Source organism: Diceros bicornis (genome assembly GCF_020826845.1).
Source record: "Diceros bicornis minor isolate mBicDic1 chromosome 13 unlocalized genomic scaffold, mDicBic1.mat.cur SUPER_13_unloc_1, whole genome shotgun sequence".
Classification (NCBI taxonomy): Eukaryota; Metazoa; Chordata; class Mammalia; order Perissodactyla; family Rhinocerotidae; genus Diceros; species Diceros bicornis.
The window spans coordinates 21839921-21866658 of record NW_026690866.1 but is presented as its reverse complement, the minus strand read 5'-3'; the positions used below and the strand labels follow the sequence as shown (position 1 = coordinate 21866658).

The window sequence follows — 26738 nt, the reverse complement described above, 5'->3', positions numbered from 1 at the left end:
CAGATCGGATTCTCGTGGACGTTCGGTCTCAGGGGTGGGGCGCCGTGAGCGGCGGGCGGTCCCGGCTCGGGTAGGGGTCCAGGGAGGGCCCCAGGCTGCAGGCAGCCCCGTCAGGGCCCGCTGTCCCTCCGTCCCCCCACAGCCCCGTTTCCCCCGGGCTGTTGGCTCAGGGCCCCTGAGGCTGCTGTTCCTCCAGGCTCCGGGCGGCGCCGTCCCCTCCTCAGAGTCCCCGTCACCGTCCTCCTTGTGATGTTGTCCCCAGGGGGCTTATCCGAGTCTTCAGGCGGTGTTTGGTTTGTTACAAATGGGGGCGCTCCTGGCGTCTAGGGGGGATGCAGTAATGCTGCTCAGCATCCTCCAGGGCCCAGGATGGCCCAACAGAGAATTATCCCCAAATGTCAGTGGTGCCAAGGTTGAGAGACCTGCTCCAGGGCCTGAAAATCTCCTGAGTCCTGAATGAAGTGTGGAAATTGTTGACAAGTGAGCGAGTCACTAACAGGGTCCCTAAATGACAAGCTTGTTTAAAGGGTCCAGAGTCACCAAAAAGTCTCTGTCCAGCCAAGTGAGTTGAGCAACACAAGTGCATACAGCACGAAGCTGCTTTCTCCGATCTCGGGGAGCAGGTGGCTGGATAGGAATCGGGAAAATCCAGTCACAGCCTACAGTTACAGTTAAATCAGTAAATACAAGAAAAGAAGAGTGAATGGGGTGGTCTTTCCATCCAACACCCTATAAAAGGCCTCAAAAGCTTGTTTGCACTTTTTTCCCCCCAGACACGAAAAGCATCCATGGAGCTCAAGTTTGAGGTGAAACCAGTCTCAGGGTCCACCTGTCCTTGCTGATCCATGGCTTTCTGTGTGACCAGGTGAGTACCCTGTGGACTTGGTACCAAGAGGTTCCAGCAGCCTCTGCTGTGCAGAAGACCTGCCAGTGGGGTATCCTGGGCTCGGGTTGTCACCACATGGAGTCACTGAGAGTGAGGGTATCTTGAGAAAAATTATTGATGTTTGATGGATTATATTCAAGGGAAAGATGGTAAACTGTGTGTGGTTCTGTGTGGTAAATATTTCAGTAAGTACAGTTATATGTGAATAAGAACATATGAAACAAACGTAAATAACTGCAAATGTGGATTATAGTAGAAAATATAGATTTACTTGCATTGTATAATAGTCAAAAGTCAGGATTTATATATATTATAAATACAGAAATGTTTTGCATGTGTATGTAGTATTAGAAGACATCCCATTAAATATTACCAGGGATACTCAGCAACATTCCTTTGACCCATTCAATTTGACTTCTAAAGTCCTATAAATCCTCCACAAAAATGTGAAATAGAGGAGAATTCAGGAAAAGAGATGATTTGAACTTCTTTGTCTTAATAAAAAATTTAAAAGTGAATTTGCCAGTAGCCAGATTTATTTTGAGCATTCTTTTCTTTATGACATTTCAAATCATTTAAAGGAATACTAAGCAACACTGTAGATTGAAAGGAAGGGCAATAGTCTCCAAAAAGACTGTCCTCACCACCTTGCCTTCTAAAGGGAATTAACTTTGTTTCTTGAAGCTTTTCTAAAGTAACGGTCTGGTGATTCACGTTACAGAGAATCTTGTTAAGTAATTTTGTATTTAGTTGTTGGCTTCTACTAATTGTGTGTGTGTGTGTGTGTGCCTTTTTCATTCTAACTTTCTTGTGACATTCTTGAGGGGAATGTGTGCTTGTCATGCAATAGATAGTCTCTGAGTGTATAATTTATGGTGACCAACCATCCTCGTTTATTCAGGACAGAGGGGTTTCCCAGGACACAGGACGTTTAGTGTTCAAACCATGGCAGTCCTAGACAAACTGGGATGGTTCCTCATCTCATGAGCCATGTCCTGGGGCACATGCATGGGGACCTGGAGAACCAGAGAGACCTTGTCCCACCTCCATGGAATTTATATTGTATTTGGGAATTTGGATTTTAGACAGTTAATGATGAGAGTGATGTGGAAGTTTGGCACAAGTGGAATCAACCTGAGGGGCCCAGGAAGCCCTGTTGAGAAGGACTGATATTTAGCTTGAGAGCTAGAGTTGGTACTGGACTTAGCTAGTTGGAGGGTTTGACTGGATGAGGGTGTGTGAGTGTGTTCAAGAGAGCATTTCAGGCAGAGGGACCCGCATGAGGACACCCCTGAAGCAGAGAGCCTGGTGTGTCCATGAACTGAGAAGAGGGATGGCTGAACCGAGTCAACACAGGGGCAGGGGGGTGAGCCACACCGGCAAGGGGGAAACAGGCTGGACCAGATCAGGGGTGACTTGGGACTCTGTTCTAAGACCAGTGGGAAGACTCTGGAGAGATGCAAGTAGAAGGATGATGTAATTAGCGTTTTGGTATAAGCACCGGGGTTAAAATGGACTTCATGGTTAAGAATGAAGACTTAAGAGGCATGATGGGAGGTGCTGGGAATAAGATTAGGAATAAGATGATTCTTCCCTCGGCCTGGGTGATGGCTGTGGAGTAGGAAAGGAGTCGAAAGAAAAGACCTTGGAGTGTAGAACCGAGAGAACATAATGGTACTTTCTTGCCTGTATGTGTCAGATGGCACAGGGCACTGACTGTGCTCCTCGCTGCTGTCCGTGCAGATCTGCAGGTGTCCCCTCGCCCAGGTCTGTGTGTTCACCCTTTTTTGCCACTCACATGCCCCCCTCCACATCCTAAAGGATGTCAGGCCTTTCTTGTGAGGGGGTTGTCTCACACGGGAGACAACTAGGAGAGCCCCTCCAGACATCAGAGCAGCCCCTTCAGAATCTCCCTCAGCCTCCTCCCTTCCCCTCTCTCGCCTTCCACACCCAGAAGGACCCCTGCTCAGTATTCCACATCCCCATGTTCTTACTCCCCCACGCTTGAGAAGGGTGGGGCATCCACTGGGGTGGACATCATCTGCACCTTCCACTCTGACCCACGCAGGTCCGGGGCTGGACAGAGTGACTCTACTGGGAGTTGAGCCATGAGACCCAGGGCTTCTACCACCTGAGTTCCTTCACCCTGGACGGGGACAGCCTCTACGTCAGTGGTGAGGGGCTGTGCTACAGCCATGCTGTCTCTCCCAGTCGGAGTTCTGTGTTGCCTCCTTTGCTCTAAAGTGAGCTGTGATCCATCTTTCTATCCTCCCGGTCTGGGTTCAGTCTTGTCATCACTGTGTGATCACTGGGTCCAGCCACCTTCCATCTCGTTGCCTCCCCCCTGAACACCCCTCCCCTCTAATTTCCCCTCTGCTTTTCCCACAAAGGTCCCTACATCTTCCCTCTCCTTAATCCTTTATGATCACCCCAACACTTGCTCAGCTCCTCTCGCCTTCTCTCCACAGGTTACACCTATGGAGCCGTGGCCCCGACTACAAACAGTGAGTATTCCTGGCCCTGATTTCCTGGGTCCCGTCCACATTTGGGATTGAGGAGCACATGTTCTCCTACACCTGATGTCCGTGGTGAGGGAAGGACCTGGAAGGGCCGTAATTCATCCCTTCTCTCCCTCCCAGGTTCTGGTGGAGAGTCCCAGCCCAGGGTGAGAAAGCCTTAGACAGAGACATGTTTTCCACCACATTCTGACCCCATGTGATTTTCACTTTAATTCTGCTTAAGCGTCACCCTTGGTCCTCCTTCTCCACGTATCCCATCCATCTGTCCAGTTTTCTGCCCATCCATCTGTCTCTCTTCCGAGTTCAGTCTCTCTTGTTCACCTATCTCTCTCTCTTGGGCTCCACTCATCCACAGGCTTGCTCATCTCTCCACTCACACAGTCACCCGTCCCCTCACTCTCATTTATGCTTCATCTGCGAATGTTGGTCCTGGGATAGCCACTGCTGGAGCCAGGGTGAGCCTGGGGGCTCCTCCCACTCTATCACTCCCTGAAGACAGCCATCGCCAAAGATCCCGAGTCAGCCACCACGTCCATGCATACTTGATCATCACCTGTGCCACCAGAAGCCACCACAGGTGTCTGGGGGCCCCTTTTCCTTCCCAAGAGAAGCTCTCTGGCCCCACTCCTCCACCAGCCAGTTGTGATCCAGTAGCTGGGAAACCAGGGTGTGAAATTCTGGTTTTAGGGCAATCATTCTGATCACAAAGATTATAGCAATGATTTAGTCTAAGGCCAGCCCTCAGAGAGACCCTAGTCTTGTGAAATTAACACACCATTATAATACAATGTGGGATGTTTTGGGGAGAGGCACCTGGCATAATTTGGAGGGGAAGAGCTTGCTAGATAAAGTTTCACCAGAATTGACTCTTTAAGAATGTGTAGGAGGGACCCTGGCAAATAGAGGATGGAGGGTTTTCCTGGCAGAGTGGATTCCATGAGCAAATGCTCCAGACAGAAACAACGTGGCGTAAGGGGAGAATTGAAACGAATTTGGGTTGCGTGAAGCATGAACTTTAACCCGCAGTAGATGGATAAAATGAGACTGAAAGGTCAGCAGGAGCCAGATTGAGTAGAGTCTTGAGTCCCAGGTCAGGAAGGTTGAACTAAACACTGAAGGCCATAGGGAGCCATGGGTGGTACTAGAGCAGTGGTGGCCTTAGTGAGGTATTCATTTCAGAAAGATTCTTCTAGTGGTCCATGTAGAACATGCTTTAGATAGAGCATCCAGTGAGCCTGCTGAGGTTTTGGTCAGGGTGAAGGTAGTTAAGGCCTGAGCTCGGACAGGGATGGAGTGTATGTGAGGGCCAGTGTGCAACTGGAAATGGTGTTACTGGGAGGAAGGAGGAGCTGAGCAGATATGCTGGTTCTGACTTGGGTGACCACATGGGTGGGTGCTGGTGCCACTGGGACAGAAGACGACAGATCTTAATGAGTGCAGGACTCTGGTCTGGTATCAGGCTAGCTCTCAGTGATGGCCATGACTTTCCCTCTCATATTGCAGCTTTGCGGCACAACCTGAAGACCCTCACAGTCAACGTCACCATCTCCACCCTCTGGTATTCATCAGACAGGAGCAACAGCTCAGCCACGTTCAACTCCACTGAGAGGGTCCTGCAGAGCCTGGTGAGGCCCTGGTCCCAGCAGCTCCTGGTGGGTTAAATCCCACCCAGCCCCTCCCCCAACCCCTGTCCCTCCTGCTCATCCTCCTCCTCCATCCTCCCCAGCTGGATCTTTGTTCAAGAAGAGCAACCTGGGCCCATTCTACTCGAGTTGCAGACTGGTCTCCCTCAGGTGAGACCCTCCCCTCAGCATTTGCCCCTTATGACCAATTGTGTGACCACCCCTCCTTGTCTCCCCACTGTCCTCCCATTTCCTCCTTCCAGTTCTGGCCCACACCCCCAGAGGTTTCAGGACCTCTCCCTAGAGTCCCCACATCCCTCTCTCACCAGGCCTGAGAAGGATGGGGCACCCACCATTGTGACGCTGTCTGCACCCACCACACTGATCCCGTGGGCCACCATGCCTTTGTGCTGGGAGCGGAGAGCCTCCACCTGTCTGCTCTTCCTCTCGGTGGCTCCAGGCTCTGCAGCCCAGAGTTTATCCATCCAGAGAGAGCACCAGCTACATTTCTGCATCATCATCGGGAACCTCAGCAACCTGGAGCCCACATCCTCGGAGTACACCGTCCTGCTGAGAGACACCCAGGACCAGGTGGGGTCGCCCCTCTCCCGTCTCTCCTTGCCCTGAGGGCAGTGTCATTCCTCCGCCTGACTTACATCTGTTACGTGATTGTTTCAAACCTTCATTTTCCCTGCGTGTCTGGGTTCTCTCAGTGTCCAGAGGTGATGTCCTAGCTGCCTTGCCCATTTCTCACGTGGGTAAACTGAAGCTCAGAAATGGGAGTATTGTGCCTAAGGTCACACAGTGAGTTAGGGGCAGAGCCAGGATTTGAAGTCAGGTCTCCCTTGCCCCAAGTTCTGTGATCTTTCACTGGCTCCAGTGGCGCCCTGCATCCCCAGGAGAACTCCATCTCACCCACTCTGCCTCGCGTTTGTTCTAGGTCACCAAGCTCTACAGAGGCAGCCAGCTGTGAGACATATTCCACTCCTGCCTGGTCACCGACTTCATGTAGTTTGAGGAGATTGGAAGCATTGGCTGAGCTAGTGGCTGATGACTCTGAGCTCAAGTGACACATCCTTGATCTGGAAGTTACTGACATGGTGCCCATTCTGCCCCACATCCTTGTCAGCTAATCCTACCATCTCCTTCCATAGGTTTTCAGGAGATGAGAAAAGCATTAACATTTGAGGCCACCAACCTCCAGCATCCTCCTCCTTCTCCTCTTCTGGAGACTTTCAACAAATATCAGCAGTCTAACTGTGCTCTCCAGTAGTGGAGCCATTAAGCACATGGGGCAATTTAAAATATTTATACACCTATTGAGTTATGGTTCACATATTGTGTGTGGGGAGGAGTGTATTTTTAAGGTTTTTCTATATACAGTATCTTCTCATCTGCAAAATAAATAGTTTTACCTCTTCCCTTCCAATCTGGGATACTTTTATTCCTTTTTCTTGCCTAATTGCCCTCATTAGAACCTTTTGTACCTGTGATTAACATACGAGATAAGGGAAGACATCATTGTCTTGTCCCTGGTCTTAGGGGGAAATTTTCAGTCTTTCACCATCGAATATGGTGTTAGCCGTGGGTTTTTCATCGATGCTGTTTATAGGTTGAGAAAGTTATTTTATATTCCTAATTTGTTGAGTGTTTTCTTTTTTAGACATGAAGGGCGTTGTATTTTGTCAAATTGTTTTCTGTATATGTGGTTGAGATTGCGTGGTATTGGCCCTTATTCTATTAATATGGTGTATTACATAATCAAGTTTTCAGATATTAAGCCAACCCTTCAACTAGAGGTGAGAGATTAAGATGTTCTCAAGTCTTTCCTGGGCGTGCCATAGCCCTGAGCCCTTGTGGCCTTCTAGATGCCCTCAAATACACTGCAGCTTTTCAAAGGCCCCTGTGGACATCACATTCCCCCAATTTTTCTTCTAAGTTTTTGGCTCACCTCTTGCCTGCCTCAGCTGGTATCACGCCCTCAGGCAACTACAGTAGAAATCAATTATCTCTGATTGTTTTTAGCAAGTGCCCTGGGGTTGGCCTTTCCTCCATGGGCAAGCTCTGAGTCAAGTAACGACAAGCCCTGAACATGGGGCTTTATCGGGGAGCTGCCAGGCAGGTCAGCTAGTGAGAGTTCGGTGGGGATGGGTCTTTTGAGAGCTCCAAACCCATTATGGCTGCTGGGCTGCTGGATGTCTCAGCCACTATAGTTCTGAGAATGATCGTTTTCAAAGTTATGGAGGATATTGTGAGAGCAGGATGGGAATAGTGCAAGTTATAGTGCCACAAAGTTGGCTCCCTTTATCAAGAGTCCACCATGTTTCTTCACTAAACCCTCCTCAGATTCTTACAAGCCGTTGATTAATTTCTAGATTTCTGAAAAGTTGATTTTGACCATTTTTACCAGTGTTCTCATTGTTGTCATGCATTTGCAGAAGTCCTTACTCCAAAGTTTCAAAAATGTTCTCCCTGTGGTTATTTATTTATAAATTAATTACTTTAAATGAAATTATATGAGAAATTCAGTTCCTCACTCACACACAGTAGCCACATTTTAAGTGCTTGATAACAACATGGGGCTAATAATGAGTGTATTTGGTAGTGCAGACAAATGTTTACATTATTGCAGAAAGTTCTCTTGGACAGAACCCTGAAGCAGGGAATCTAGAATCAGGGTAGAATTCCAGACACCCTTGTTGATCACTTGTGCCCCTCCAGGTCTGTCCCCCACAGTAACCACATTGGAGCAGACTCCCTGTGTGCCTTGCCACCTCGGTCCAGAGACTGGACAGAGTTGCCATCTATGAGGAAATCCTGCGGGTGATCTAGAATATGACACAGCTGCAGAACTTGACCCTGGATAGGAAGAGTGTCCTTGGGGATGATAAGGCTCCCTGGTCATTGAGAAAGAAAGTGAGGCCTTTCCGGGGACTCTTGATGCCTGGGGCTTAGAGAGCATTGAACTTTCTCAAGCTGGCAGGAGGTGGCTTAGTCCCCTAGTCTTTACCCACCATTGAGAGAGAGAAAAGGAAACCAGTGTAATATAGGAGGCCCTCAACCTTCTCCTAGACAGCTCTGTGACTTAAAGATAGTCACCTCCCCTCTCTGGACTTTTGTTTCCTTATCTCTGCACTGACAGCAACTTGGCCAGATCGTCAGTGATGGCCTCCAGCTGTGTGTGAAGCAGACTTACAGGTTTGTGGGTGGATGTAGTTTCTGATCCACAGGCTATAGTTTGCCAAGTCCTGCTGTAGATGAGCACCAATGGGCTAGAACTTTCTGCAGTGGTGCAATGTTCTATATCTGTGCTGTCCAGTGCACAGCCGCATGTGGCTGTTGAGTACTCGAAGAATGGTGTTGGGACTGGTTTTTATTGTTACTGATTTTTAATGTTACTGAGGTACTAGAATTTTTATTTTATTTAACTAAAATTAATTTTAATTCAAAAAGAGACTTGTTGCTGCTCCATATCAGACAGCAAACCTCTAAGAGGTTGTCTGGGTAGAGGTATAAGTTGGGGGACCTGCACCTCTCCCCCCATGCCCACTGGGTGTTTTGTGTCCTCCTCTTAGAGTTTATGTTGTAGCGGGCAATAACAAGAATAGAGAATTGAATCTTATCAATTATTTGATGTGAACACACTCATGCTTGCAGGCGGAAATCAGAGAAGACTTCCTGCAGGAAATTACATTGTAGGTTAATCCTAGAAAATGAATATTAAGCAAATAGAAATGGAGAAGGGGATGATGTGTTTCTAGGCACGGAAGAACACTTTTGAGTTGGATTTTACAAATTTAGAGAGATCCCGTAGGCTTGCCACCTGTGATGATCCATTCTGCCGCCAGCTGTCATAAGAAAGTTCAGCCCAAATTCAGTCCTCTGTGCCCAGAGGTATGAATTTGGTTTAATTTATTACACTTTTGTTCTGTGATAATGGTCTTGTATTTTGTAGCAAAGTGTGCTCACTTTTTAGAGATGGAAGCTAAAATGGGGTGAAACATCATGATGTCTACTTGACTTTAATATTTCATTGAAAACATGGGATGCATCAAGGTTGGAAAGTGTTAATAATTTATACATTGATGCAATATTGTTTTAATTAGATGGAATATACATTGTTAAATTTAGATGATGGGTGTTTATGAGACTGCTCCCTTTATTTTTCTGTGTCTAAAAAGTTTTGTTAAAAAGAGTGAAACACACTCACATGCATTCTCCATTTCATTCAATTCCAGAATATTCTCCCAACAGAGATGATGCCTTGACTGAGAAGCCAGGTAAACCTGCAGGAAACCTCAGCCCATGGTAGGGCTGAGTAGTATTCCATTGTATATAATACATACCACATTTTCTTTATCTGTTCGTCTGTAGCAGGGCACTTGGATTGCTTCCACTGCTTGCCTATTGTGAATAATGCCGCAGTGAACACAGGGGTGCATAAATCTCTTTGAATTGTTGATTTCAGTTTCTTTGGATAAATACCCAGTAGTGGCATAGCTGGAATGTATGGTATTTCTATTTTTAATTTTTTGAGAAATCTCCATACTGTTTTCCCTGGTGGCTGCAGCAGTTTGCATTCCCACCAGCAGTGTGTGAGGGTGACCTTTTCTCATTATCCTATCCAACATTTGTTATTTTTTGTCTTGGGATTTATAGCCATTCTGACAGGTGTAAGGTGATCTCTAATTGTAGTTTTGATTTGAATATCCCTAATAATTAGTGATGATATACATCTTTTCATGTGTCTGTTGGCCTTATGTATATCTTCTTTGGAAAAATGTCTGTTCATATTCTCTGCCCATTTTTAGATTGGATTATCTGTTTTTTTGTTGTTGGGTTGTATGAGTTTTTTATATATTTTTGAGATTAACCCCTTGTCAGATATATGATTTGCAAATATTTTCTCCCAGTTAGTGGGTTGTTTTTTCGTTTTTTTTTTTTTTTTTGTGAGGAAGATCAGCCATGAGCTAACATCTGTGCTAATCCTCCTCTTATTTTCTGAGGAAGACTGGCTCTGAGCTAACATCTATTGCCAATCCTTCTCTTTTATTTTCCCCCCCAAAGTCCCAGTTGATAGTTGTATGTCATAGTTGCACATCCTTCTAGTTGCTGTATGTGGGATGCGACCTCAGCATGGCCGAACAAGTGGTGCGTCTGTGCGCGTCTCGGATCCGAACCTGGGCAGCCAGTAGCAGTTCGCGTGCACTTAACTACTAAGCCACGGGACCGGCACTGGCTTTTTGTTTTGTTCATTGTTTCCTTTACCTTGCAGAAGGCTTTTAGTCCCATTTGTATATTTTTTCTTTTCTTTCTCTTGCCTGAGTAGACATGGTATTGTAAAATATGCTACTAAGACCGATGTCAAAAACTGTACTGTGTATATATTCTTCTAGGAGTTTTATGGTTTCAAGTGTTACAGTCAAGTCTTTTATCCATTTCAAGTTAATTTTTGTGTATGGCGGAAGATAATGATCTACTTTCATTCTTTTGCATGTGGCTGTCCAGTTTTCCCAACAGCATTTATTGAAGAGACATTCCTTTCTCCATTGTATGATCTTGACTCCTTTGTCAGAGATTAACTGAGCACAGATGTGTGGTTTTCTGTCTGGGCTTTCAGTTCTGTTCCATTGATTTATGAGTCTGCTTTTGTGCCAACACCATACCATTTTGATTACTATGGCTATGTAATATATTTTCAAGTTAGGATTGTGATGCCTCCAGCTTTTTTCTTTCTTCTCAGGATTGCTTTGCCTGTTCAAGGTCTTTTGTTATTCCGTATACATTTTAGGATTCTGTTTTCTATTTCTATGAAGAATGTCATTGGGATTCTGATTGGGATTGCATTGAATCTGTAGATTACTTTAGGTAATATGGACATTTTAACTGTCTTTATTCTTCCAATCCATGTGCATGGAATATCTTCCCATTACTTCAGGTCATCACTGATTTCTTGCAATAATGTCTTATAGTTTTCATTGTATAGGTCTTTAAACTCTTTGGTTAAATTTATCCCTAGACACTTTTTTTCTTTTTGTTGCAATTGTAAGTGGGATTGTATTCTTGAGTTCTCTTTCTGTTAGGTCATTATTAGAGTATAGAAATGCAACTGATATTTGTAAGTTGATTTTGTACACTGCAACTTTGCTGTAGTTGTTGATTATTTCTAATAGTTTTCTGATGGATTCTTTAGGGTTTTCTATATTTACAATCATGTCATCTGCAAACAGCAAGAGTTTCATTTCTTCCTTTCCAATTTGGATTCCTTTTATTTCTTTTTCCAGCCTCATTGCTCTGGCCAAAACCTCCAGTACTATGTTAAATGGGAGTGGCGAGAGTGGGCACCTTTGTCTTCTTCCTGTTCTCAGAGGAATGGCTTTAAGTTTTTCACCATTAAGTATGATGTTGGCTGTGGGTTTGAGATATATGGCCTTTATACTGTTGAGGTACGTTCCTTCTATACCCATTTTATTGAGAGTTTTTATCATAAATGGATGTTGGATCTTGTCAAATCCTTTCTCTGCATCTGTGGAGAGGTTCATATGATTTTTATTCCTCATTTTGTTAATGTGGTGTATCACATTGATTGATTTGCCGATGTTGAACCATCCCTGTATCCCTGGTATAAATTCCACTTGATCATGGTATATGATCCTTTTAATATATTGCTGTGTTCGATTTGTTGATATTTAGCTGAGTATTTTTGCTTCTGTGTTCATCAGCGATATCGGCCTGTAATATTTCTTCTTTGTGCTATCCTTGCCTGCTTTTGCTGTCATGGTGATGTTGGCCTCATAGAATGAATTAGGAAGTGTTCCATCTTCTTCAACTGTTTGGAATAGTTTGAGAAACATAGGTATTAAATCTTGTTTGAATATATGGTAGAATTCTCCAGAGAAGACATCTGGTCCTGGACTTTTGTTATTTGGGAGGTTTTTGATGAGAATTTCGTTCCCTTTACTTGTGATTGATCTGTTCATTTTCAGTATTTCTTCTTGATTCGGTTTGGGAGTTTGTGTGAATCTAAGAATTTATCTATTTCTTTTAGGTTATTCAATTTGGTGGTATGTAAGTTGTTCAGTGTATTTTATTATTGTCCTTTCGTTTTCTGTGGTATCTGTTGTAATTTCTCATCTTTCATTTCTAATTTTATGTCTTTGAGCCTTCTCTCTTTTTTCCTTAGTGAGTCTGGCTAAGGGTCTGTCAGTTTTGTTTCAGTCTTCTCAAAGAACCAGCTCTTTGTTTCATTGATCCTTTCTACAGTATTTTTCAGTCTCTATTTCATTTAATTCTGCTCTAATTTTTATTATTTCCCTCATTCTGCTGACTTGGGGCTTCATTTATTCTTCATTTTCTGGTTCTATTAGGTGTAGTTTAAGGTTACTTATTTGGTATTTTTCTTTTTTGTTGAGCTGTGCTTGTATTGCTATGAATTTCCTTTTTAGAACTGCTTTTGGCGCATCCCATAAGAGTTGTTTTGTTGTCTTTTCATTTTCGTTTTTCTTCAGGTATTTTTTTATTTCTCCTTTGATTTGTTCATTGATCCAATGGTTCTTCAGTCATGTGTTCTTTAGTTTCCACATATTTGTGACTTCCCCGTCTTTTTTCTTGTAGTTGATTTCAAGTGTCATAGCATTGTGGTCAGAAAAGAAGCTTGTTATGATTTTAATCTTAAATTTATTCAGGCTTGCCTTGTTTCACAACATATGGTCTATCGTTGAGAATGTTCCATGTACACTTAAGAAGAATGTGTATTTTGCTGTTTTGGGAGGGTATGCTCTATGTATATCGATTAAGTTCATCTGATCATATGTTTCATTTAATTCCACTATTGACTTTTTGCCTTTCTCTGCATGATCTATCCATGGATGTATGTGGGATGTTCAGTTCCCCTGCTATTATTGTGTTGCTGTTAATTTCTCCCTGTGGGTCTATTAATAGTTGCTTTATATTCTTTTGTGCTGCTGTGTTAGGTGCATACATCTTTATAAATGTTATGTCCTCTTGGTGGAAAGTCCCCTTTATCATTATATACCGCCCCTCTTTGTCTCTCGTAGTCTTTTTTTTTCTTGAAGTCTGCTTTTTCTGATATAAGTATGGCAACACCTACTTTCTTTTATTTGCCATTTGCTTGGAGTATTGTCTCCCATCCCTTCATTCTGAGCCTGTTTGTTTTTAGAGCTGAGATGTGTTTCCTGGAGGCAGCGTATTGTTGGGTCTTGTTTTCTAATCCACCTCACCTCTCTGTGTCTGTTGATTGGAGAATTCAATCGATTTACATTTAAAGTGATTATTGATACATGAGGGCTTAATCCCACCTAATCTATATTTCCATTGTTTCTCTTCCTTTGTGTTTCTAACTACCATTTCATTTTGGGGGTTTTCTGTGGAGGGTTTCTCTTTTTTTATGATCTATGCCTGTGTTCTGACTTTTTCTTTGCTGGTTACTGTAAGGTTTGTATGAAGATCTCATAGATGAGATAGTACATCTTCTGATAGCCTCTTATCTCCATTAGTCTAAGCAGGTTCCATCTCTTTCCTCTTCTCCTTCTGAGTTATTGTTGTCACAAGTTATTCATTTTTGTGTTGTACGTTTGTGACTAAGTTGAAGTGTTTATAGTTACTTTTGAAGCTTTCCTTCCCTTCTTATTTTAAGTTATAATTAAGTATTTGTTACCCTGTTGTGAAACAAAGCTGTAGCTTTCTGATTTTGTCTGTCTATTTATCTTTTTGCTCAAAACTTTGTAGACATTTGCCATCATTTTATTTCTGGTATGAGGACGTTCGTGATCATTGCTTGTATGGGAGATCTAGTGGCGATGAACTCCCTCAGACTTTGTTTATCTGGGAAAACTTTTATTTCTCCATTGTATCATAAGCATCGTTTCACTGGATAGCGTATTCTTGGCTGAAAGTTTTTGCCTTTCTGTATTTGTAATATATCATTCCATTCTTTCCTTGTTTTTAAAGTTTCTGCCAAGAAATATGCTGAAAGCCTGATAGGGCTTCCTTTGTAGGTTATTTTCTTCTGTCTTGCTTCCCTTAATATTTTTTTTTGTCATTGGCTTTTACCAATTTTACTATTATATGCCTTGGAGAAGCTCTTTTAGCATTGATGTTATTAGGCTTTCTCTTGGCTTCATGTACTTGTAGGTCCTGTTCTTCCCCAGGTTTGGGAAGTTCTCAACTATTATTTCTTTTAACAATCTCTCTGCTCCTCTCTCCCTCTTTTCTCCCTCTGAAATACATATAATTCTTATGTTGCTTTTATAATTGAGTTGTATATTTCTACAAGAATTCATTCCTTTTTTAAAAATCAGAGTTCTCTTTCCTCGTCCACTGGAAGAATTTCTATTTTTCGATCCTCTAAATCACTAATTCTTTCATCCATAATATCAGCTCTATTTTTTAAGGATTCTAGATTCTTTTTTATCTTTTTAATTATGTTATTCATATCCAGAATTTCTGCTTGTTTTTTTTTTTAATAGTTTCAGTATCTTTGATGAAGTATTCCTTTTCCTCATTAATTTTATTCTTGAGTTCATCAAACTGTCTGAACACTCTTGTAATTTGGTGAGTTTCTTTATGATAGTTATTTTGAACTCTGTCATTTAGATTGTAAATTTCTGTGACTTCAAGTTTCGTTTCTGGAGATTTGTCATTTCTTTCTGCTCTGAATTGTTACTGTAGTTTCTTATGCTGTTTGATGAACTAAACTCTTGTCTGTGTATTTGTGGTAGTATCAGGTCGCAGATTCCACCTGCTACCGCTATGGGGAAAGCATGAGCTGTGTTTCTGATCCCACCCCAAATGCTGGAAGTTGCGTGGGTACAGTGGGTGTTCCACTCGCTGGGAAAGCATTCCCACTGGGCTCAGAGCTGCCACCACATGGAGGCACGTACACAGTTGTGAGACCACAACACTACTATGGGTATTTGTGCCACCTGCGAAAGCAGATATGTGCACGTATATCTGCTGCTGCTTTTTCTTATGCTCATGCCAGCCTCTGTACTTGGTGGGTGGGGCTTCTTCATGGGTTCTGAGCATTGTCCAATCCTTGGGACTGCAGTGGCATGGTGGGCTTTCCATCCATCCAGGAAAGTGTTCATGTGCAGCTCCAAGGCTGCCACCAACCCCTCCCAGAGTTGCACCAAGGCGCATTCCTACTTTTGGGGATGCAGCTTTACTATTGGCTCTCACACCAACATGGGAAGTGTTCGGGCGTGTGCACAGTGCTGCCAGGGAATGGTTGGGGATAGGAATGAATTCATAGTACATGCAATGACAAGCATAAATATCAAAATAATTATGCTGAGTGAAAGAAGCCAGTAAAAAATGAGTACATAGTATATGACCCCATTTATAAACATTTTTGTAAAATGCAGGAAAATCTATAGGGACATATACCAGATCACTCGTCTCTGGGAATGAGAATGTGTTTGCAAACGGCAGGGAATGAGGAATTAAAATGTGCATGAGGAAATTTGGGGAAGATAGTGTTCCTTTTCTTCATTGTGGTGATGGTTCAATAAGTTATAATCAAAATGTATCAAATTGTTCACTTTAAATATATGCAGTTTTCTGTATATCGTGAATACCTCAATTAAGCTAGAACATGTAGGGGAAAGAGAGAGAGAGAGAGCCGAACGAGGGAAAAGGAAAGGAAAAGAAGGACTGAGGGTGAAAATTAAGTGGAAAAAAGGAAGAGGGAGACACAGGAGGCATCGGGTCTCTGTGGCTTTGGCATCTCCTTCCCCTGGAGTCTCCCATACTGGGCAGCTGACTGGACCATTCTGATGAGCTCTCCTCATCTCACAAGTCACTGTCTGCTGACGGAGGAAGGAGAGCAACTATGAGGTCCAGTGACGACGCCTGGGCTATTACCTGCCTCATGGTGACCTACGGAAGCTGTGATGACTAGATATGACTAGATCTGAGGTCCCTTTTGCCCAGCTGGAGTCCACAGGAGCTTGACTGGAACAGAATGAAACCACATTGGACGGATGCAGGTTCTGAGCCTGTCTAGAATTGGCCCCTGATTGGCTCACAGGGGACTAAGCTGAAAGGTTTCACCTTCCTTAAGTCCTGAAAGTGACTGCAACTTCTGTCCTGTGGTGTCACACCAGTTCATCCCTCGGGGATACCAGAATTGGTGAAACCAGCACAGATGTTGCCATCATGTAATATCGAATCCCCACTTCAGCGCAAGGTTTCCCTTCTAAGGAAAATTTGGAACCTCCCTCCCCTTCACTCTGTGCAGCCATCACACCCCTCTTGGTTCCTCCATATTCCTCCCCCACTGAAGCCCTGGCAGTCTCAGGTTCCCCTTTTCTGCTTCATTCTCTGAAGCTCAGATTCACCAGGACTTCCAGGTCAATCTCCCTTGATGGCTCCTCTCCCCACTCATGCGTCCTCCGTGACGGGAAACAGGCCAAGATGGGAGGAGGAGTGGGTGAGACATGATTCTGCAGTCCCCTTGGGCCTTGGGACCTGAAATGACTAGGTGTCTGGGAAGCCTGAATCCCAGAGAAACACCCAGGCTCTGGGAAGAGTGTGTCTGCTCTGGATGTAAAAGTGAATAATACTCGGCGGGAGAAATCTGAGGGAAAAGAAAGAGTCTTTTTTCATCTTTCTCTGTACAGAGTCCAATTAGCCTCACAGCAGAGGCTCCCCAACAAGCAGCCCAGAGCATCCCAGGCATGAGGCAGGCTGCGCTGTTCTGCCGTGGGTCTGTGAGAACAGATTACATTATCTGTACACTCTGTGCAGACGACCACAGCTGAAGATACCCAACGGCTGATAATTAAAGTCACAGTCATGGCACTCTCGCAGACTTTTTGTGTTTGAGCTTCACATTCTCAATCTGAAGCAGTGATTCTCCAAGAATGCACACTATGAAGATTCTAATGATTAATAATATTAATATATTATTATTGCACACTGCATACATTATACATTATATAGTGTACATTATAATTATAAATTAATGTATAATCATTATACATTAATATATTATTATATATTAATTATTATAATATCATTATCAGTAATGATAATAGTTATCATTATTGACAAATTTCTTCTAAACAACATGACTGGAAAGCTCTGCGTGTATGATCTCAGTTACAGTCACAATTTTAGGGATTTATTCCCATTTTAAGCTAAAGATGTGGAGGCTCAGAAATATTAAATAACTTGACAAAGAAGGAAAAAAATTACTACAAAGCTAAATTAAACACCTATTCAAACTATGTGTGAAAGAAAAAAAGACGTTATCTGACCTACAAACAGACTCAAATTTGACCTCACACAGGCCCACAGTGAAAGAAGCGGTAAAGAATGTACATCAGGAAGAAGAAATGTGAACCCAGGAAAACATAACAGGAGTCACAAGGAAAGGAAAAAACATCTGTCTAATTTAGTATTAGTTTTAAAGCAAGACATTAAAAACACATTCGAACCAAAATTCCAGATGATTACCACATGGAAGAATAGAGGAGAGAAGATTTAGCTAAAAAATAACTCATTTTTTAGGGAAGATATAAATACTAAGATACTCTATTATTGTTTAACGCATTGCTCTCAGAAACTGATAAATCTGTGGAACAAAAGTAAGTAATGATAAAGAGGATTTGAAGAGTGCAACATACTCGATCAGGCAAATAGACAAATCCCAACACACTGGCTTATTGTGAGACTTGTGATGCTGAAAACAGTCGTTCTCCTGACAACATGATACCACAATGGCATATCGATTTTCATGAATCAAATTTTCAACACATATAAATCTAAAAAAAGGGACAACCCAGAAGTTCATGATATGCAACTGTGATTCAACATGCAACAAATACCAGAAAAATAGAGACCCAGAAGTAGGTGTCTTTTTTGAGAAGACAGATATAACAGCTCTTTAGTGCTATATTACGTTGGAATCTATTGCAATATTACACAAAAAGGACAATCCATTTGGACTACGTGTGTTTTTTCTGTGAATGTGAGGGCAAAACTCTAAAGAATCCCCTGACTGTGAAAACTCCTGGTCTTAAAATACAAATAGATAAAACTCAGTAAAGGAAAATGAGAGAACAAAATGAGAAAGAAATATCTCCTTTCTCTTCTCACCGGAAACCCAATCTCTAACCTCAGAAGGATCACTGTCTGTATCTTCTCTGTCATACAAAGGAGTCCAAGAAAAGAAAATTATTGGTATATATTAAAGTTTCAAGAGCTCAAAGAAAGAAATCATCGGGACCCCTGCAGAGGCATTAATGTAGTGTGAGCTCCATGTTATCTGCGCCGTCTTCTGTTTTCTTCAACGTGTTTGTCGGGATGTCCTTCTTGGCCCCTCACTCTCCCTGCCTAGCTAGCAAGTCTGTCTGCATCAGTGCTACCGACAGTCTGTCTCTTGTCGTCTTCACTTTCCCTTCCTGTTTCCTGATATCTTCCTCAGTCACCAGAAGACGTTTGCAAAGGAGCTGTGGGATGTACAGACAAGCTCCTGGGATCATCTCTGCTGAATCTGAAGACCAGGAAGGGGTGGGCAAGGGGAATGGAGTTCAGAACACCTGCGAGCTCACCTGGCAGGGATACACCTGTGCAACTAGGTGCAAGATTCAGCAGGGCTTTGGCAAGGTCCAAAGCACTTAACACTTCTCCTGCACTCTGCAGGCCTGGAGACCTTGGAGTCTCTTCTGCCAGCAGAGTTGTTGGGGCTGCTCCAAGTTTTCTTACCTTTGATGGTATCTGACCTCATTGCCAGGATAGGATGTGATTCTAGTAACTGGTCTCTTGAATATGTAACTGGACATCCTCAAAGGGTTGGAGATGCTCAAACCAGGCTTTGGTTTAGATTGCTTTCCACAATCATATCACTTCCTCTGTGATGATTTGACCATCATACTTCTTCTCCTCTTACCCTATAAAAATAAATTTTGAAAGTGGATCAGAGTTATAAATGAAGCCTGCCTTCCCAGGACAATTATTTCAGATTCCCTGTACTTCTACCCTCCCTCTCTCCCTGTGGGGATTAATCTGACCTGTGTCCTGGGACATCATCAAAGAGATTTGGGTCAAGAAAAGAAACCACGAGGTCAAAACTCAGGACTACGGCAGGTCATTTCTTCTCCCCCGTGTTGTTAGACACTTATGTGTATGACTTTATTCTCTTTTTGTCCTTTTCTCTCTCAACAACAAAATCCTTGGTGCTCCCTGTCAAGACACACGATCCCCAGTCTTTTTCTAAATACCAAATCAAAATTGGGAATGTGGATCAGAGTGATAAATGAAGCCTGCCTTCCCAGGACAATTATGTCAGATGCCTTGTACTTCTACCTTCCCTCTCTCCCTGTGGGGATTAATCTGACCTGTGTCCTGGGACATCGTCAAAGAGATTTGGGTCAAGAACAGAAAGCTCGAGGTCAAAACTCAGGACTACGGCAGGTCATTTCTTCTCCCCCATGTTGTTAGACACTTATGAGTATGACTTTATTGTCTTTTTGTCCTTGTCACTCTCAACAACAAAATCCCTGGTGCTCCCTGTCAGGACCCACTTTCCCCAGTCATTCTCTAAATCCCAAATCATAGTATTCTTCTGTGCTATATGACTATTCATTTGATTATCCCATTGACAAGTTGGTGTTCATAGCTCCATTAGAGCTTAAATCAGTAGTGAAATTATCATCCACCCCTCTCCTAGTGACTCTTATTTGACAACTGTGAATATTAAATCTCAGTACAGCGAAACTATGTCTGAAAAAATTCAACTTAAAAATGGAGAATGTGCTGTAAGTGGGAAGTACACACTGGATTTATGAAATCCAGGAAAAAAAATGTAAACTCTCTCATTATTAACTTTTGTATAGACTGCACCCACATTGATGATATCTTGGTTATAGTTGGTTAAAATATACTGTTAAAATTAGTTTCACTTGTTTGCTTTCATTTTTTAAAATGTGGCTACTAAGAAAAAAATTAAATTCTATAATATAGAGTGCTTAATGTTACTATTGGACAGTGCCGATGAAGCCATCAGTGAAAATAAATACCAGAGAAAGTGGTTAGGGAAATTTTTTTCCCTAGAAAAGGCATCTACACTGGCCCACACTGCAAGATGAAACAAAAACTGTCATACACACACACACACACACACACACACACACACACACTGACATAATGGAACAAACCTCTTCCTAGAGTCACCACTTCTCCCATGGCATGAGGTTGCACTCCTATTTAGTCTTAAGTGGACTAATCTCAAGAAAGAAGGCAGAAGTCAAGGTAATTTACCAGTTAGGAAGATCTAAAACCAGAGACTAAAGCTCAAGATATGTGGTGAATTTCCTGTCGTGGCTTCTGTTATTAATTCAATATGTTAGGGAGACTTTTCCAAGGAGGGTTGTTTTAAAACTCACTTTTTCTTTTCTATGTAAAAATAGACAGGCTATGTAAATTATAATTACTCTAGCCAATCAATGAAAAGGAGATGATAGAACACTACTGGATTAGAGATTCAGGGAACAGCTGACATTGGGTTAATTTGGCCTTAATTAGGCTGATTCTGATTTCATGACCGTCATATTGATTGTATTATGCTAGAACCTACAAAACTTCCCAGCCTCCCTACTATTTAACTACTAAGGCCCACCAAGCAGACAAGTCCTTGCTGACACATCCCATGCCTCCATCCCTTCTGACAACACCTGGAGGATTTTCCCCAAATCCCACTCTGTCCCTGCGCTCTTCTACCTGACCAAGGGCCAGGGAATCATTTTATCCAAGGTTCAGGCTCTGTGTGTGCCCAGCTCTGAGGATGGCACTTCTCCCTCCAGTGAAGACAAGGATCAGAGCGCAGACGCTGTGAGCTGCAGCAATTGGACAAAGACTGGGGTTTGCTGACAGAAAAGAACCTTTAGTGGGCACGGTTACCAGGGTCCAAGAAGCCCCAGTGATTCCTCCAGGGAATGTGATGCAGGACAAAGCAGGAATGTCTGCGTGTGGTTCGGCTTGGGAATGTTTGTAAGGTCACATAGGTGACATTGGTAATGCATTCGCCAATGTTGTTCACTCATTTATTCATCGTATGTCATGGAGTGCTTTCTACATACATCCAGGCAACAGTCTCACCCACTGGGGCTCACAGGCAGTGTCAGAATAATTTCTAATATATAGGCACAACACTGGCAATACGCTAGGTGTTCCAAGCATTTTTCAAACATTACCTCCTTTAATACTCTCCATAAACCTACAAAGTAGGTATGCTGATCATTATTGTCAACTGAGTGATGAAGAAACTGAGGCACCAATCAGGTAAATAACTCAGTCAATACAAATATCTAGTAAGGGATTGAGCTTGAATTTGGACATGAGGAGTTAGCTCCATACTCTGTGCTCTTAACCACGACATTTATTCTCTAAAGACTTCACATCATGAACAAATTTGAACAGTTATTCATTTTCTTGGTGCATTGATTAGCCACACTATTTTATTTGTATGAAAAATAGAATACCTGCATAGAAACTACTGCACATACACACTCAAATTACATCTACCAATGTCCCCAGTCCCTGAAAATTAATACAGAGAACATTTCAGAATGTTTCTTGCTCAGGTTGGGAGGACTCTGACGAAATCTCAGTGTTACTGTAAGAAGCTGAGGACAGGATGGGACTGGATCTCAGGGGAAAGGTGTCCTCAGGAGTCACCATTGAATGACAACATTGATGGGAGTGTCTCAGCAGTGACTGAATTCAGGATCTGGTGGTGTTTTAACTTGGTGCTTATCTTCTGGCTGTGGGTTTATGGTGATGCAGCACAGGGAGAGTGTTCACTGTGTTCTTGGGGAAACCAGACCCATGAAAGAGAGGGAATGACGGTTCCCTTAAACAATGGACTCGTGGTGGGAAAAATTCGGCCTGGAAGAGACAGTCCTATGCCTGCTATAACCAGAAGGAATTGCCTCTGCATCAACCAAAGCAGACAGCCCTTCCCCGTGCACTCATTTTATCTCAATGGGAGGAAGGAGGAGGTAATCATATAATGCTCTTCTGGATGTAAGATCTGTGATAGTAGCGACTGTGCTAGGAGGTTCTGAAAGGCCTCTCTGAGGCATTTCAGACCTTTGCTGTGACCAGAATGACAAGTGTAAGCACCCCTGTGTATGTCTGGGAACAGTTAGTGTGTCAAGGAGAAGGCTCCCTGATGCAGAGACTCACAGGAAGAAGCGAGATTGACTAGGGAAGGTCAGAAATGTGGCCAGTGTGGCTGGAGTGAGCCTGAGAAGAGAGAGTGAGAGGAGAGAGGAGGGTGATCAGGCTGGATGCTGGGACATGGTAGACTGTTACTTTCTGTTCCTCTGTGACAACATTACTCCAAAACCTACCACCTATACAGTACAAATATATAACATCTCATAATTTCTGTGAGCCAAGCATCTGGCATGAGTTAGCTGGGTCCCTGTGCCTCAAAGTCTCTCTGAAGCAGGGTTGTGGTCTCAACAGGGCTCAAATGGGGGAGGATTCCCACCCAAGATCACTCACATGGGTTTTGTCAGGATCCATTTGGACTGAAAGTCTGAGTTCCTGTCTGTCTGTTGGCTGGACACTCCCTCATTTCTCTCTTATGGAGCCTATACATAGTGCAACTGAAAACATCAGCACTTGCATTCCCAGTTCTGGTGATTTGATACAGAGCGAGAGTGAGAGAGAGAGAGTGAGCGAGAGAGAGAGAGAGAGAGGGAAACAGAAGGAGGGAGGTAAGTAGGGAACCCAAGTAAGCCAGTAAGCAGGAAGTGACAGACGTTTTGTAATTTAAACTTGGAAGTGACACCCCATCACCTTGGCTGTGTTCTGTTGTTCAGAAGCCAGATACTGACCACTTAGTGATGACAAAAGGATGTGCACTTCAGGAGGCAGGGAGCATTGGGGCCATTGTGGAGGCTGCCCATCACATATGCCAACGTGAGGCACTTGGGACTGATTCTGAGTAAAACAGGTGACCGTGGAAGGGTTAATGACAGTGGATCACAATGTCTGAATTTCCTCTAATTTCAACTCCTACAGGATGCAGACCTGAAAATGAGGCCCAGAGGGGCAGTCACTTTCTCAAGATCACACATCTGGAACCCAGAGAAGTTCTGACTGGTAGTCTATGTGATGTCCTACTCCTTCTTGTACTTCCTCCATCTCTAAGTGTGTACATTAGACACTTGTGACACCAGCCCAAAGGTGTTGTACGTATTATCACATGTACCCTGACAAGGTCCCTAGGAAGCTGTTTTTAGCCCAATCCTCATTGTGCAGTTTGGGAGACTGGGGAGATCTTGAGAGGCACAGCATCTTTTCCAGGACACAGAACTGGTAGGAGAAAAGAGGTCTGACTTCAGCTCTGTCTCCTCAAAGCTGTGCCCCTGAATCCACTCCCAAGGAGCTGTGGGGAGGGTGGTGATGGGTATTTGTGTACGGTGATGGAGATGACACGAGCAAGGAGGGAGAGCAGCCAACAGCCTAGCGGGGGCTTTGGGTGGGTCTGATTGAATGAAGGGGTTAAGTATTGGAACATTGAAGAAGTGACCTCACTTCCTTGGTGACAGCCCCCAACAGAACTTAGAACTCTGGTTACCAGGCACCCACATTGTAATCACAGCCTCCTGTCCAGTCATTTGAGTGGAGACACTCGACAGAGCAGGATGTTCTCATGTTGTCCCGTGACTTTCCGAGGCTCTGGCCCCCGGAAAGCCCAGAATGAGAGCATGTTAAGTCGCTTTCGACATTGGCTCAGCCCTCACCTCGAATGTCTATGGCCTTTTGGCAGGAGGAACCATCAGGTATCAGTGTGGGCCAGGGCAGGCCACTCTAGGTCAGGCCAGAACTGTGATCCCAAAAGGACAGCCCCACACCCCTTGACACTCGTGTGTGTGTGTGTGTGTGTGTGTGTGTGTGTGTGAGGTGGAGTTAGGGAAGCTGGGGATGAGGAGGACCCAGCCTGGGCAGGAGCAGGAAGCTAGATGGTGGGAGTCGAGCAGTGTGTTATGTTCATGCTCAAGATCTTGGTTGCAGGAGAGGAAGGTGAGTGCTGGGGACCAAGATCCTCTATCTGCATGTGAATCCCGGGCCCTCAAAGTGTCCTCGCATTCCTTCCCTGATGAAGTCTATGCAGATTCCCCTCTGTGCCTGATCTGTGGGGGTGTTTCCCCCTGTGGCAAAGTCCAGGCAGGCCCCTGATCCCTCCTGGCCTGACTGCTGGGCACTGTCACTGCAGAGCTGCACCCAAGAGATGGTCGAGGAGCTGGTGGATGGTTTCCAGTTCACCCTCTCCCTGGAGAGAACACAAGTGCACCAGTCCATCCATGACCAGGGCTGCTCTGAGGTGAGTGTGGGTGCAGAGGGGTCTTCACACGCAGGACTCTTAGATGACAAAGGCAGTACTAGAATGCAGGCTCAAATCTGAGAACCCCCTGGAGTCCCCACATCCAGAATTTTCTCACTAGAGTACCCCACAGTCCCACTCGCAAAGGAATCTGGACCTCCACTCCTCCCCACCAGCTACACGGGAGGGTAGAAAGTCACCTCAGTCCTCCTGGTGGTTCACTGTGATATCACTTACTGTATGTGCCCCCTCCTCACACCCAGTGTGAGGATGAGTTCACTGTGAATTTAAATGAGGCCTTCAGGATGCGTGCCCTCCAGGCAGGCATGATGGAGAAGCTGACAGAGTCCATGGCACCAGCTTTCCTGAGTAGGAACACGTCCAGCTTCACCACCTTCATGGTCAACTACTCGGCCTTAGACACATTCTACCGGGTTCTGGACCAGCTGTTTACTAGGTGAGTAGCCATTCCCTCCTCAGCACAGTGGTGACTCTGCCCACTGCCAGCTGTGTACATTCGGCAAATCCCCACATCTCTCTGAACCTCAGTTTACTCTTCTGAAAAGTCGGGGGGGAGGATAAATTTCATGGTGATCTTGTAGGGACTAATGGGATCAGAAATGGCAGGTGCTTACCTGGTGCCTGGATCTGCAGAGAGCGCTGTGGACGTGCTGTGGTTGTCCATGGTGTTTATTTTTCTCTTCACTGTGAAAAGTAGTCTGCCTCACTGATCTCTAGGATGTGGCCTTTCTGAGTGTGGAAAAACACATAGAAATCACCCTGTCATGGAGTTGAGCTTCCATCCAGCTGGTCCTGATCCTTTTCCTTGGGGTAGCCAATTAAGGATTTCTGGGGCAGCAGAGAGGCCCTAGGCCCACTCAAATGTCTGGGATGGTCTGGCTGGACTTCATTCATTCAAGTGTGTAGATTAAATACCTACTACATGCAGGACTTTTGAGGACACTTAGTAAAGTCAGTGAATGAAGTAGACACAATCGCTGTGCCTCAGTTGTCGTCTGAGAGTCAGACAGTGACATTAGACATCTTTTGCAGGTCCTGTCTTCCATGGTACATCCCAAGTGATGCCCTGATAGCCTCCTTTATAGCTTGAGGCATCTTCCCTTATTCCAGCCAGTAGGGCAGAGCACAGGACCATCTAAAAAAGTGAGTGGTCTTTGGGTCCAGAAGAAGGGCTTCCTGTCTCTACTGAACAAGCTGTGGAGGGAGAGATGGGGGCTGTGGCTGGGGCGCGCCTGTCAGAACCTTGCATCTCACACATCTTTTGATTCCCAAGGGAAGGCTGAGGTCTGGTGGCTTCCACTCCAGGAAGACAGGAGTCAAAGAATTATGGATGGGTGCCAGGACCCCTGGGAAACAGAGGGGTGGCTAGGCTGAGTTGTCTCCAAGAGACCCATTCCCATCACAGACCCATCTTAATCTGTCTCCTTTTTCCCATATCTACCTCTTGTGACCACCACCTCCAGGCCCAAGACAGGAGCAACCCGCTCAAAAACCGGCCTCTGCTCAATCCAGTTGCACAAGTACATGGAGGGTTAGGCTGGGCTGTGTCCCGGCCCTTCAGGAGAAGAGTGTCAGCAGGAAGAGAGTCACGACAGGCTCTGTGTTCAACGTGCTGGATGAGCAGGGGCTCATCGCCGGGATGAGAAGGGGCAGGCATCTGTGCCTTGCATGAGAAGTGTGGAGGGAAAGGCTAGGCCTCTGAATCTGTTGCCCAATTGCCTCCCCCAGTGTCATCTCTTCTCTGGTGGGAACCTGCCTGGACCCAGGGCAGGATTTCTGGGAACCCCTGCACTTTCCCTGCTTCAGGATGAAGCTGACATCTCTGCATCTCAGCTTGCCTGGCTCGGAGCTGGGGGGCCACGCCTACTTTTCTCCAGGTCCAGCTGGAGCATCCAATGCCCATTGAGGCAGATCTGGAAGGTGAGAAGACTGCAGTCTGGGAAGATGATCTGCAGGATCTTCAAAGTCTAGTTTCCCTTAAAGGCAGTGGGGTCTTTCCTGGCTGTGACAGGGACCGGGGAAGTCAGCTACTTGAGTTACACTGTTTCTGTCTCCTGCTGCAGTACCATCTCCAGAGCTCCCTCCGGCTCCAGAGCCAGAGCAAGGTCTAGCTCCATGGCTAGATCCAGCTCCAGTTCTAGTTCCACCACCTGTGCTACAGCGGGAGCCAGTGTCACCTCCATCAGTCCCTCCAGGGACAGAGCCACCACCAACATCAGCTCCAGCCCCAGTGCCAGCTCCTGAGCTGGAGCCAGCTGGACCATTGGCTCCAGGGAGAATCATCACTCCACCTGGAGAGATAACAGCAGAGCCAGATCCAGCCCCAG

The 26738-nt window shown here is 44.6% G+C and overlaps 1 long non-coding RNA gene across 1 annotated transcript in view; it reads left to right on the top strand.

Moving 5' to 3' along the window:
* The first annotated feature begins 5141 nt into the window (after positions 1-5141).
* LOC131401763 (uncharacterized) overlaps positions 5142-26738 on the top strand; it is a 79340-nt gene continuing 57743 nt past the window's right edge. The window contains exons 1-2 of the long non-coding RNA XR_009217942.1: positions 5142-5198; positions 5357-5618. This is a non-coding gene — a long non-coding RNA (uncharacterized LOC131401763). The remainder of the gene's footprint in view (positions 5199-5356; positions 5619-26738) is intronic.